This window comes from Lithobates pipiens, unplaced genomic scaffold (assembly GCF_037356315.1).
Source record: "Lithobates pipiens isolate NorthernLeopardFrog02 unplaced genomic scaffold, aLitPip1_a1.2 Scaffold_23, whole genome shotgun sequence".
In the NCBI taxonomy this organism is placed as follows: domain Eukaryota; kingdom Metazoa; phylum Chordata; class Amphibia; order Anura; family Ranidae; genus Lithobates; species Lithobates pipiens.
Window position 1 is genome coordinate 299,892,023 of NW_027507785.1, and position 13,244 is coordinate 299,905,266.

Genomic DNA, 13,244 nt, shown 5'->3' on the forward strand with positions numbered 1-13,244 from the left:
CGGTTCCCTACTGCGCATGCGCGAGTCGCGCAGCGCAATAGGAATTGTCCTCGCTGTCTCTGGGACCCTTGTCTGTCCGAGCAGACAGCGCGCAGGGACAGGAAGAGGCATAGACTCCCGTGGGAGTCTATGCCCGGAAGTGGGTGTAAATACATGTCTTTGACAGGTATCTGCACCCCCTTCCCCCTGAAAGGTGCCAATTGTGACACCGGAGGGGGGGTTCCGATGAGCGGAAGTTCCACTTTAGGGTGGAACCCCGCTTTAAGTATTGCTGTTATTTCTGACATTATGCCAGAGGGAGACCAAGGGAACAGTTTTTACATCAAAGGTTAGCAATTTAAGAAAACATAATAGTCTATTAAACTGTTGTGGTGCAGCTAGATAGTCTGCCATTAGGTGGCTCTGTGCAAGAATAATGTCTGGTCACAGACAACAGTGTCATCAGGTGCTAGACCCCCTTTTGTTAGAGCCCTCCTGCAGCGATGTCAAGGGTGAGTTAGTGCCCAGATATACCCCAGGTTGGAAATAGCCCTAGTTCACTTGGGGCATGGGTTCCAAGCACCTCACACCAACACAGATGTAGCCAGCAAGTGGGGTCAGTAAAAAAAAGGTATGAGACGCCGCTTAACTAACCCGATACATGTTAGGTCTAAATGATGGCTTCAGACAGTGCTGTTCCATTGAGCATGCCAGCTGATGTGTTTCTCCCCGCCCACAGGGGGCTCAGTCATAAAGATGGGAGGCAAGAGCAGGATGGAAGAACTTATGCATCATCAGCAGTGAAAAAAATTGAGCAAACATGTCAGGCTTGTTAATGTGAAGATGGGAAAAATCATGAGATGGAAAAAAGGAGAAAACAGCATAGAAATTAGAAGATAAAATAAGATAACATTGTCAATGAAGGTGGAGTGAAAAATATGAAAACTAAAAATGAAAAAGTTAGTAAAAAAAAAAGTCTTTAATAAAACAAAAGATAAAATATGTGAAAATAAAAGAAATGGAAATAGAAATAAAAATGAAGAGTGAAAGAAAGTAAAGGAAGTGTATCGAGTGAAGTATGTAAGAAAAAATGCAGGGAAATAAATAAAAAAAGAATAAGTGGGAGGAAACTATATATATATATATATATATATATATATATATATATATATATATATACAGGGCTCGACAAAACCCGGGCGCCAGGTCGCATTGGCGACTAGAATTAGCGATTGGCGCCTCGGGCAGCACAGCTGGGGGTATCCTGTGTCCGTGGACCCCCCGGCGTGATTGCGTCGGGCCGCGCCGCCGGCGGCCGGTAATTGAGCCCCCGGCTTTGAGGCCTTCTGTGATCCTATTCCTATTCCTTCTGGAATCTGGCGCCCTCTTGTGGTGGCCGTTGGAATTACAACCAGCAATGCTATTATCTCCTTTCATTTACTTAGAACACCTAAACACACATATGTATATATATATATGTGTGTGTGTGTGTGTGTGTGTGTGTGTATGTGTGTATATATATATATATATATATATATATATATATATATATATATATATATATATATATATATATATATATATATATATATATATATATATATATATATATATATATATATATATATATATATATATATATAATACACACACACACACTTTTTTTTTTTTTTTATTCTAACACCCTAGAGTAAAATGGTGGTCGTTGCAATAATGTCTGTCACACCATATTTGCACAGCGGACTTACAAGCGCACTTTTTTGGGGGAAAAATAATTTATTTAATAAAAAAAAAAATAAGACAACAGTAAAGTCAGTCCAATTTTTTTTTTTTTTATATTGTGAAAGATAATGTTACGCTGATTAAATTGATACCCAACATGTCATGCTTTAAAATTGCGCCCGCTCATGGAATGGCGACAAACTTTTACCCTTTAAAATCTCCATAGTCGATGTTTAAAAAATTCTACAGGTTGCACGTTTTGAGTTACAGAGAAGGTCTGGGGCTAGAATTATTGCTCTTACTCTACCGATCGCAGCGATACCTCACATGTGTGGTTTGAACACCGCTTTCATATATGCGTTCGCTTCTGCATGCAAGCTTGGCGGGACAGGGCGCATTTAAAAAAATTTTTTTTTTTTTCTTTATTTTAAACTTTTATTTTTTCACTGTCCTTTATAAAAAAAGTGTATCACTTTTATTCCTATTACAAGGAATGCAAAAATCCCTTGTAATAGAAAAAAGCATGACAGGTCCTCTTATATATAAGATCTGGGGTCAGAGAGACCTCACATCTCATATTTACACTAAAATGCAATTTAAAAAAAAATTGTCATTTGAAAAAATAAAATAAATAAAATGTCCCTCTAAGAGCTATGGGCAATGACTTGGAGACAGGTGGGGGGGCGGCTATCTTCCCCTCACTCGTCTCCATGTCAGGCCAGGGACAGGTCCGGATCGCCGTCACGGACCTGGCTCCTAACTTTTTTAGCTGGCTCCTAGATTCCAAGCAAATTTGTCAACCCCTGTATATATATATATATATATATATATATATATATATAGAAAGGCCAGTATGGTGGCCTGAAATTATGGGAGGAGCCCGGTGGAGTATATAACCAGCCCGTTCGCCTATCTTCCTCGTCGGTTCCGGTGCGCGATATCTGATACGTCAGAAATCAAGGGCCGACCATCCTCGAGACCTTACAGTGAGTCGGGTTCGTGAGTTCCCACGCTATTCCGTCCGCCTTCGGGTCGACAAAGCCTTGTCGTTCGTCAGCGTCCGTCTGATTGCCGTCTGAGTCGCTATACTCAAATCGAAATTCTCCGTTGTCGTACAACACGTCTGGGCCGGCTGTCGCAGGTAGGCTTCGGCACCCTTTTCATTTCATGTGTTACAAAGTCACGTAAACTAGATTCCTGAACTCACGAACCTCTCACTCTAGATTGCACGAACGTCTTAACTGTGGCACTCGTATTCGTTACTTCATGTCACTACCCCTTCTTCGAAAGAAGTCGTTATCACTTTTCGGTACATGTCGTTCGTGCCACCAGGCACTTCGTTTCGTAGCACGTCGTTGCTAAACCGAACGACTCCCCCGATCATTTCTCTATGTTCGAATCGATCGAACCGTTTCGAAATTACAGCTGTCTGCTTGTCACGTTAAATTGAGCAGTCCGGACAATGTCAATCTCATGTTGTTCAAACCGTAAAAAACGGTCGGACCGTTTCAAATCCGGATGAGTTTAAACATTTCAATCATTTCATGCCGTTTGTACTATGTCTGTCATTTCGTTTCATTTCATTTCAATCATTTCAGTCATTTCAATCATTTCGAGTCATTTCAATCATTTCAGTCTGTTATGTCGGATCATTTCATTTCTACCATTTCTAAATCATTTCATCATTTCTGTCACTTACCGCGCTCCGATGCGAATCCCGTCGCATCTCCAATGCACCGATTCGCTTCGAAGTGCCCCAGGGTTCGGCCTCATTTCTGTACATGCTCCAGAGACTGAGTCACTCGCAGGTTCAAGCACGGTCCTTGATTCTAGTCTTTGTCATGGCTTTTCATTTCTGTCACTTATTACGCGCCAATTCGAATCCTGTCGCATTCTGCTATGCACCGATTCGTCCTGGCGTGCCCAGCTGCCACGCCTCATTTCAGTACATGCTCCAGAGACGGATTCTTTTGTTGTAACCGTCAGTCCAGTCGTTGAATTTTGTCTCTGTCATGGCATATCATTTCTGTCACTTATTACGCGCCAATTCGAATCCTGTCGCATTCTGCTATGCACCGATTCGTCCTGGCGTGCCCAGCTGCTACGCCTCATTTCGGTACATGCTCCAGAGACGGTTTCTTTGTTGTAACCATCAGTCCAGTCGTTGAAACTTGTCTCTGTCATGGCATATCATTTCTGTCACTTATTACGCACCAATGCGAATCCTGTCGCATTCTGTTATGCACCGATTCGTTCTGGTGTGCCCAGCTGCTACGCCTCATTTCAGTACATGCTCCAGAGACGGGTTCTTTATTGTAAACCATTAGTCCAGTCGTTGAATCTTGTCTCTGTCATGGCTTATCATTTCTGTCACTTATTACGCTCCAATTCGAATCCCATCGCATTCCTTATGCATCGATTCGTTCTGGTGCGCCCAGCTGCTACGCCTCATTTCAGTACATGCTCCAGAGACGGATTCTTTGTGGTAACCATCTGTCCAGTTGTTGAAACTTGTCTCTGTCATGGCATATCATTTCTGTCACTTATTACGCTCCGATTCGAATCCTGTTGCATTTGGTTATGCACCGATTCGTTCCGGTGCGCCCAGCTGTTACGCCTCATTTCGGTACATGCTCCAAAGACAGGATTCTTCTGTTGGGTTCATGGGCTCGTCCTCTGATTCGTGTCTTTGTCATGGGTTTTCACTTCATTTCACCTATCACGTTCCGGTACGAATAGTCACATCTGTGTACCAAATTCGTCTCGGCATGCCCCAGGAATGGCCTCATTTCAGTACATGCTCCAGAATCCGTTTCGTGCTCGGTCGCAAGTTTGTGGCATGGCGAATTCGGATCTCTGTCATGGCAGATTCACTCATTTCATTGTCACATACCGCTTCCCGGTTTGGGTCCAGTTGATTCTTCAATGTTTTGGATGCCTACCGGGGGCCTTGCTCCTCGGCTTCATTTCATTATACGTTACCACAAAAGGAAAACACAGCTTCGTTTAGGCGTTTCTCGCTGTTTTCTTTTCTCATTACAAGCACGCATTCGAGCATAGACCTCTTGCAATCGTTGCAAGCACGCATTCGAGCATAGACATTATGCGGTCATTGCAAGCACGCATTCGAGCATAGACCTCTTGCAATAATTGCAAGCACGCATTCGAGCATAGACATTATGCGGTCATTGCAAGCACGCATTCGAGCATAGACCTCTTGCAATAATTGCAAGCACGCATTCGAGCATAGATTTCTTGCGATCATTGCAAGCACGCACTCGAGCATAGACCTCTTGCACTCGTTACAAGCACGCATTCGAGCATGGACCTCTGGCAATCGTTGCAAGCACGCATTCGAGCATAGACCTCTCGCGGTCATTGTAAGCACGCATTCGAGCATAGACCTCTTGCACTCATTACAAGCACGCAATCGAGCACGGACCTCTTGCGATCATTGCAAACACGCATTCAAGCTTAGACCTCTTGCGATCATGGCAAGCTCGCATTCGAGCATGGACCTCTTGCAGTCGTTACAAGCAGATGTCCAGGCACACCTCATTGCAATCATTGCTGGCAGGCACTTCTGGCTTGCTCAATAGGTTGCTTTAGGGAAAGCCTGGATACTTTCCTAAAGGTACGTTGTATTACGGGGTACTTATTATAGGTATAGTTGATCCAGGGAAAAATCCGATTGCCTCTCGAGGGATCAGGAAGGAATTTTTCCCCTGCTGTAGCGAATTGGCCTATGCTCTGTTGGGGGTTTTTTGCCTTCCTCTGGATCAGCTATGGGCGTAGAATTGGGTGTGTCGGGTTGTGTGATACCTTATTTATTTTGATTTGTGGTTGGACCGGATGGACTTCTGTCTTTGCCGGCCTGGCTACCCATGTAATCTACCATAATTCCTTGCAATCGTTGCAGGCACGAGTCCTGGCATAACTCCTTGCATTAGTGGCAGGCACGCATCCTAGCATAACATCTTGCAATCATAGCAAGCACGTATCCTGGGTAACATCTTGCGATCGTCGCAAGCACGCATCCAAACATACATTTAAGCACAACTCCTGCAGTCTTCGCAGTGCACATGCGGTAACACGTATTGCTCACAGTCACTACGCATACATCTCCAGTGATAAACTCCCGGGCAATTGTCGCAAGCACATGTTTAAACACAATTTTTCAGTCATGCCAAAGCTCGTGACTTATCATAACTTCTAGCAATCATTCGTTGGCAAGCACATTCTCAGTGGCACACAAATTGGCCACACGTCTTTTTCAGCAGCACTCAATTGGCCACTCGTCTCCTGTGGCTTTTCTTACAAACCACTCACTGTTGTCTGCCTACCCGTCTCTTCCTTCGGAAGTTGAGTTCAACTTCCGTCCTGCACCAGGATCATGTTGACACACGCAACTGGCTTCTTCCTGTAGCTCGCCCAGGCTATTTCTAGCCAGCGTTCAGCATTTCTTACCCTTACAGTGCACGGAGAGCCATCTGTCGTTAAGGCCCATACAGCAAGATCCCTACTACGAGGCATCCAGAGACATCAGCTCATAGCCAACGGCAAACGTTCGCCCATCACAACTGCCATCTTTAGGGGCATATAATGTCCTCGCATATTCCCCAGTCTAGTCATCCTATAGACTCCTACAGTCCCTACACGGCATGTTGAGTTTCGCTATGCACATCATCCCTCAGGGTCGCGCTTTTGTGTCACGCCTATTGGCCTCACTGTCCCTCTCACAGGATTTAGAGCAAGTCCTCAGCCTGGGTCCCGCGGCGGTAGCAGTCCTTGCTATGCGGGAGGATTTCCTATCGTCTGGGAATGGCTTCTCCCTGTTCATTCCCTCTGTGTCTTCCCTTTCACCCCAGGTGATGACCGACGCAGCGGCCTCCACGGGCTTGCGGCTGTTTTTGGCCACCTCTGGCTCGCAGCTCCCTGGCCTCCCCAGTTACTGGCAATTCCTGGCTGCGCCAAGGCGTCCTCTCTGTTAATTATGTCCTTCCTACGTCGACTGGTCCAGCTCTTGTTGTTGTCTCAGTTCAACATCCATTGTTCCTTTATCCTCGGTAAATTCAATCAGGCAGCGGACGCCCTTTCCCGCTCTAACATTGTTTCATTTTCAATCAGGTACCCGGAGCCGGACTAACATCAGCAGCTATCCCGGACTGGTCTCAACTGACCCTGGAGTAGCCCCTCATCTCCGTGCGGCTACCCAACTCGTCGATCACTCCCTTTCCCGCAATACCCCCAGGCCTATCAATCAGCCTGGAGGGCCTTTAACCGCTTCATCACGTGTCTCAGCACAGAGACGTCCCGTGTCAAGCAAGTCATAGCCTTAATTTCATACTGCCACTCGCAGTTGGCGTTATCCTTTAATACGACCCGGCTATACCTGACCGGCGTACAACGTTTCACATCCCTCCAGGACCCTACTGTACCCTCCTTATTTCTTACCACACCGTTCGGGCGGTTATGCGCGGTGTCCAGAAGCGCCAGCCGATGGCCGGCACCAAACGACTGCCTATCACAGGAGACGTTTTAGGAATATGTCAGATATCCTGGCCACTTCACCTTTCGGTCTCCACATTAAGTGTCCTTTACAAGCAGCCATACACCTGGCCTTCTACGGCTTCTTACGGCCGAACGAGTTTACTTGTAGTAGCCCCACAGCACGCATGCTGTGCAAGCACCACCTGGTCCGATACGAAGACCATTTCGTCTTACACTTAACAGTCTCCAAGACGCAGCAGCTTGGCTCGGGTATGGACATACACTTCTATAAGTCCAACAACCGCTGCTACCCAGTTGCCGTTCTCACCCGCTTGTTGCCCCCTTTTGGCTGATCAACCAGGAACTAGTCTGCTTCTGCCATTTCACACTAAACCTCTGAACGCTGCCCGCTTTATGGAACACGTCAGGATACTCTAGGGTATCCTTCACCTCAATCCTACTTACTACTCCGGACATCCATTCTGTATCGGAGCAGCTTCAACAGCATCCCGCCAAGGCGTCCCGGACCACTCTAACAAGAGGTTGGGCAGATGGAGGTCCACCTGTTTCGCCCGCTGCATACCCGATCCGCAAGTGGAGATGGCCCAGGCCTTTGTCAAGCTCACCCAGTAACAAGCTTGAAACAATGAAGATGCAACCCCTACCTGAATGTTTTTGCCCCCTTATTTTGGTATACCGTACGTTAGACCAGGGCACACTTTCAGGTCCATTTCGAGGAAGCGAGTTTATGTTAACCTTGTTTGTCATCCTTATCCGTATTGGTCAGAGGGCGCTGGACCATAAATAGAAAGGCCAGTATGGTGGCCTGAAATTATGGGAGGAGCCCGGTGGAGTATATAACCAGCCCGTTCGCCTATCTTCCTCGTCGGTTCCGGTGCGCGATACCCACCCACCCATCCCCTTTTTCAGGGTATTTCTCAAGCATTATACTCCTCATGAGAGTACTCATTTCACTCCATTCATATTCATTTCATTTATCACCCATTTCTCTATCTAAGGTATGCCCCCTTATTTTGGTATACCGTACGTTAGACCAGGGCACACTTTCAGGTCCATTTCGAGGAAGCGAGTTTATGTTAACCTTGTTTGTCATCCTTATCCGTATCGGTCAGAGGGCGCTGGACCATAAATATATATATATATCGGCGGCTCCTGAAGAGCACACGCTATACGTTTTTCTAAAATTAAAGTTGCCTAAACTGCAGTTTGATTTGGGTATATTTGTCTAACTTGGACCTCTGCATCAGTCTGACTGGACTGTGAGATGCTCAGCCTGAACACAGGGGCCACTGTCTCTTTGGCAGGCGTGGAACTATAGTCTAGTTAGGTGCTTAAGTTACTCTCTTTCGGAGCCAGGTCAGTGGGAGTGGCCCTCTTGCTGTGCCCTCTGGGAGAGGGTATTTAAGATGCGGACATCACGTGGTTCGGGGTTCCGGGTCCAGTATAAAGTGCTGATTACATGGTCCTGGTCCTCCTGACCAGCCCCCAGGAAGGCTATGGCCTGGGGTGCGGATCCACCTGACTCTAATGTCTTGGAGCTGGCTAGCCCAAGGAAAGGAAACTAAATGAGGATTCTGAGGTGGTTGGGTGCCGTCTCCGGTTCGGGAGAGACCCATTGTACTTCGAGCATTCCAAGGGAGGACTCTTTAGAAAAACACCACATACGGGTTGGTTTTCTTAACAAGAGCTTGGAAGGGCTGAAGTAACCGAGAGAATCCGGTCTTGTGGATATCACCAAGCAGGCTGAAAGATCCAGGTATCCTACAAGTGTTCTAAAGCTTATTTTCCCTACATGTTCTGCAACAACGTCTGAGACAAAGACTTTGTTCCTGAGTAAGCACCATGTTGGCTGCTGGGCCTTGTGAGAGAGGGACTGTCCAACCTGAGTGTTCATCCAGCTGAGAATGGCTATTCTCTGGATGCAGTCAAAGTAAGCAAGTTCTTTAATGTTTTTGGACTTAGACATTAAGAGTGCCTGAACTTTCTTTTCCAACCCTCTGATCCCAAGTTGAAAGACTGTTCAATTGTCTGAGTTTTGCAAATAAAATCCATTCAAGTGGATCTATTGTCAGTTTCAAGTTACTGGGCCATCTACCACGGGACATCCCCTAGACGTGCAACAAGGAGAACGGAAGGTAACGGTAAGCCCACAAAAAACCAGCAGCTCCTTCGGGGGTTAGCGCTACATATATATATATATATGTATAAAATATAAGCTGAGTAATGAATTAAGTGTGAAGTTAGAGGAGTGAAGGTTGCTGTTTGCCTGGCTGCTTCTACACAAAGGGAAAAGAACCTGCGACACAAGTAAGCCGCCCTTGCAGGGGTAGCAGTGCACTTTTAAATGGCATCATGCTATTCCCACTGAAGATAAATATATCTAGATATATACTGTAATATATATTTTTTCCTCTCTCTCTCTCTCTCTCTCTCTCTCTATATATATATATATATATATATATATTTATTTTTATTTTATTTTTAATCACGGGGCATATACAAAGCTATTGCAGTACACTGAAAAACTATATGTGCTATGACTCATGACACTTTCTCAGAAACCTAAAATCTTGGCTGTAAGAATATGTTTATATTCTTTGCTTAATATTTAGTCTTTTTGCCAAGAAAAAGCAGTAAATTGAAACCATGTGGGTTTCCACGCTTTTAAAGGGATATAGATACAAATATCGATGAAGACACAACCCCTGGCAATGTCATCCATATCCTTTCTTTACTACCTAATAGGCATGGACCCAGAATAAGCATTCTGCAAGTCACAAGCTGTAGACTTGTTTTAGGTCAGTAACTGACTAAGCAAATGTAGAGCTCACCTGTTTGGAGGCAACCTGGTCCATATACCAGTTCCATGCACACCAACAACACAGGCTTAGTCTGGGGGGTGTCATTTTTTAGATATATTGCAACAGTCGACGGGAGACAGGGATAGGGGTGCAGGATACTCCAAAACGCCAACATATATGGAAGGACAATCTCTTAATCACAGATCGTCTAGTAGTTTCCTTGATTGGAGAAAGAGGGGATAGCCAGTTAATCTTGGACTCTTTAGAAGCAGCCCAAGTCCGTACAGCAACTCCCGGCATTCAACCCCTTAAAGTGGCTGTAAACCCTCGTGTTTTTTTCACCTTAAAGTGGTTGTAAACCCTTTTTTTTTTAAACTTTATGCTACAGGTAAGCCTATATTAACCACTTGCTTACTGGGCACTTAAACACCCTTCCTGCCCAGACCAATTTTCAGCTTTCGGTTCTCTCACACTTTGAATGACAAAGTGTCATACTCAGTCATGCAACACTGTACCCAAATGAATTTTTTGTCCTTTTTTTCCCACAAATAGAGCTTTCTTTTGGTGGTATTTGATCAAATCTGGGGTTTTTATTTTTTGCACTATAAATGAAAATAGACCGAAAATTTTGAAAAAAAATGCATATTTCTTTGTTTCTGTGACAGAATTATGCAAATTATTAATTTTTCTTCATAAATTTTGGCCACAATGTATACTGCTACATATCTTTGGTAAATATAACCCAAATTAGTGGATATTATTTGGTCTTTGTGAAAGTTAGAGAGTCTACAATCTGTGGTGCGAATCGCACAAAATTGATCACATCTGATGTACTGGTGGCCTATCTCACTTCTTGTGACCCGAACAAGTCAGGAAAGTACAAATACCCCCTAAATGACCCCTTTTTGGAAAGTAGACATTCCAAGGTATTTAGTAAGAGGTATGATGAGCTTTTTGATGTTGTCATTTTTTTCCCACAATTCTTTGCAAAATTAAGATTTTTCATTTTTTTTATTTGTCTCCACAAAATTGTCATTGTAATAGGTTATTTCTCTCACATGGCATGTGTATACCACAAATGACACACCAAAATAAATTCTGCTACTCCTCCTGAGTATTACGATACCACATGTGTGGGACTTTTTCATAGAGAGGCCCAACATGCAGGGAGCGCCATCATGTGTTCTAGGAACATAAATTACACATCTAATTTGTTGACTACCTATTACACTTTTGAAGCACCAGGACAATGACACGTGACACTGATGACAGATGGCACTGATACATGGCAATGATGACACTTATACGTGGCACTGATGACACGTGGCACTGATGACAGATGGCACTAATATGTGGCATTGATGACACGTGGCACTGATGACACGTGGCACTAATACGTGGCACCGATGACGTGTGACACTGATGACAGATGGCACTGATAAGTGGCATTGATGACACGTGACACTGACAACAGATGGCACGTGACACTGACAGGTGGCACTGATGACAAATGGCACTGATACGTGACACTGATGAGAGATGGCACTAATACGTGGCACTGATGACAGATGGCACTATGTGGCACTGATGACACGTGGCACTGATGACAGATGGCACTTGGGACAAATGGCACTGGGGGCAGGTGGCACTGGGGTGGATGGCACTGGGGCAGATGGCACTGGGGCAGATGGCACTGGGGCAGAATGGCACTGGGGCAGGATAGCACTGGGGCAGGATGGCACTGGGGGAGGATGGCACTTTTTTTTACTTTTTTTTTTTACTTTTTTTTTTTTCTTTACACTGACGGCTGCTGCAGCCGTTCATCTCTCCCCTCTCACACTATGTCTGTGTGAGAAGGGAGAGCGGTGTTGAGAGATGATCTCATATGTTTACATATGAGTTCATCTCCCATTGGACACGCCAACCGCGCTGTAAACGGCCGCTGTGATTGGCCGTTTACAGCGATCTGTGTTTGCCTGTCCCCGGGGGACACGGCAAACACAGAACTTCCCCGATGCGCGCCCGCGGTGGCGTGCATTGCGGAAGTAAACATTCGGACATCCAGGGACGGCCACCCGGACGAAAGCGCCTGCTCTACGGCCGTCATTCGGCTATAGGGCAGGCGCGAGGCGATTAAGGCTTACCTGTAGCTGACCAGGATATCTCCTAAACTTGCACGGTTTAGGAGATATCCCCTGCATGTGCCGATGACATCGGGACATGCTCACTAGAGCAAACTGACGCAATGGTACCTATGTGCCGCGGCATCAGTCCGCATGCCGTTACTGCCGTCTCCCGCGTGTATGCGTGGGAGTGACGTCACTCCGGCTGTAACTCCGGGATGACATGTCGCGGCTGGAGGGGGAGACGAGGACGGTTTCATGGGCTTGAATCTGAGGTAAGTAATACATAATGAGCTAGTATGCTATGCATACTAGCTCATTATGCTTTTGTCTTGCAGGTTGTCTTTTTGTTTTTATTTTTTAAAGGGTTTACAGAGGATTTACTTCCTCTTTAATGCATCCTATGCATTAAGGTAAAAAAACACCTGGCCCCTCAGCGCCCCCCCCCCCCCCGTTTTACTTACCTGAGCCCCGTATTTCTGTCAGCGGAGACACTCTCTCCCTCTCTCCACGGGGTCCCGGCTCTTGATTGGGTAGATTGATAGCACTGCAGCCATTGGCTCCCGCTGCTGTCAATCAAATCCATTGAGGCGGGCGCCGGAGGGCGGGGCCGAGTCTGGCATTCGTGTCTATGGACGCAAATCCTGGACTTGGGAGCGCGCCCGCAAGGTAAGCCCCCCAGGAGAGCGCTTCTCCTAGGGGGTTATAGGATGCGGGGAGGAGCCGCCAGGGGACCAGAAGTCGAGGATCGGGGCCACACTGTGCATAATGAGCGACACAGTTGAGGTATTATATGTTTGTTATTTCTAAAAAATTAAAAACGAGCCCTTACAATCACTTTAAAGTGGAGGGCCACCCTGAAAACACTTTTCACCTTATCCTCTCCCTTTTAATGTCCTAAAAATCATTCTGTAAAAAAAAAATTTTTCACTTACCTGGAACACCCTGTTGCTATGCAGAAGACCTAATCTGCCTTGTTCCTCCTCCGCGGTGGTGTTTTTCTCTTCCTTAGCTGCAGTGCTTCATGGGAAATGAGTGTCATCGTTTCCCATGAGTCTGTGGGCTGGACTGTGCTGAAAACACACGAGATTTGCAGGCAGGAAATGAC

The 13,244-nt window shown here is 45.8% G+C and overlaps 1 protein-coding gene across 1 annotated transcript in view; it reads right to left on the reverse strand.

The window, feature by feature from the left end:
- The window catches only part of LOC143926556 (uncharacterized), a 43,604-nt gene extending 30,378 nt beyond the window's left edge, over positions 1 to 13,226 (reverse strand). Inside the window, exon 1 of the mRNA XM_077450395.1 lies at positions 13,072 to 13,226. The gene's annotated coding sequence lies outside the window, so the exon portion shown is untranslated. The remainder of the gene's footprint in view (positions 1 to 13,071) is intronic.
- Between the last annotated feature and the right edge of the window lie 18 nt (positions 13,227 to 13,244).